Raw genomic sequence first — 1,306 nt, forward strand, 5'->3', positions numbered from 1 at the left:
TCATCCTTGTTAAGATTGGTGGAGTTTCTATAGGGTTCAATGTCTTACTTTGGCATCTGAGAAGGTATTAGCAAATCCTTTTTACAGCAAGATAGGGAAGTACCAATTAAATAAATGATATTTCTGATGCTTACATGACACCAAAGCTCTACTGTGTGCTACTCTAAATGGTCCTTAATTAGGGTGGTTTAGGCTTAGGATCCCACATGTCAGGGAGTGTCAGGCACTGAGGCAACATTCCCTGCAGGAGCTGAAAGGTGTCATCCCTCAATGCCTGACTGAGAACCATTTTCTGTTTAGTTTTTTCAGGCTTCTCTTTCTATTTAGTTCCTGTTCTGCTGCTTAATGTAATGCCTGTTAGTTGCAGACTGCTTTTAGTTTGGTCCTTTTAAAAGCTCCCTCAGGCACAATGATGCCTAGATATTAATGTATTCCCTTCCCGCAAATCAAGCAGGTGTGTGTATATTGAGTTAGTGTCCTACCATTTAGCTGATTTCTTTTCAGACCATAGTTGAATCACTGTTACATGCCAAACCCATAAAACTATTGGGATAGGTAGATCTATAAACACAGTATTGTGGCTTTAACTGTCAAACATCTGTGTGACTTGCATGGATTTACAAAGTCACTGGTCCTGAATGTGCTAAGCTAGTGGGCAGCATAGTGATCCAGTTATGAAGTGTGGCTGAATTTAACAGCAGTGTTAGGCACCCTTGGCAGTCAAAGACCTGACGTAGTTGTTCTTGCCATCTTTGTCCAACCATCTTTTTCTTATTGGTTGGAATAGAAGCCTTCTTTGAAAAAGGTTGCTCTTGGTTGGAAAGCTGAGCAATTAACATGATAGGCAAAAAGATCCTTGCCAAGGAATTAACGTCTATTTCACTTAACTGTACAGCCAGGTTATGGTACACCCTGCTTCTCATTCTTTCTTAATGTTCAAATCACACAAAGCCAGGATTGTTACACCGCAGCTGTGGTTGGAGTCACTCATTTTAAATGTAAATGGTAGTGCTTTATCTTCTGCCAGAAAAGAGAGATAACTGCAAGTCCTTTGTATCATGTTCCCTCTTGCTGAGGTAGTGAGCAGAAGTAACTCTTTGGAAGAACATCAGTCCTGTCCTATTTTTCTAGCTATGCCATAAAGAAAAGCGCCATCACACTGAAGATTAAAATACTGATTTCAAGTTGCATGTGTTTATTGAGGCCAGGTATCATGAGGAAGATTTTCTGGAATCCCCTGAGCTCCTCATGGTAGATGGAATACCCTTAGGACTACACCAAAAAGACATGCATTATTCAAGTGAAG

This window comes from Gallus gallus, chromosome 11, assembly GCF_016699485.2.
Source record: "Gallus gallus isolate bGalGal1 chromosome 11, bGalGal1.mat.broiler.GRCg7b, whole genome shotgun sequence".
Taxonomy (NCBI): Eukaryota; Metazoa; Chordata; class Aves; order Galliformes; family Phasianidae; genus Gallus; species Gallus gallus.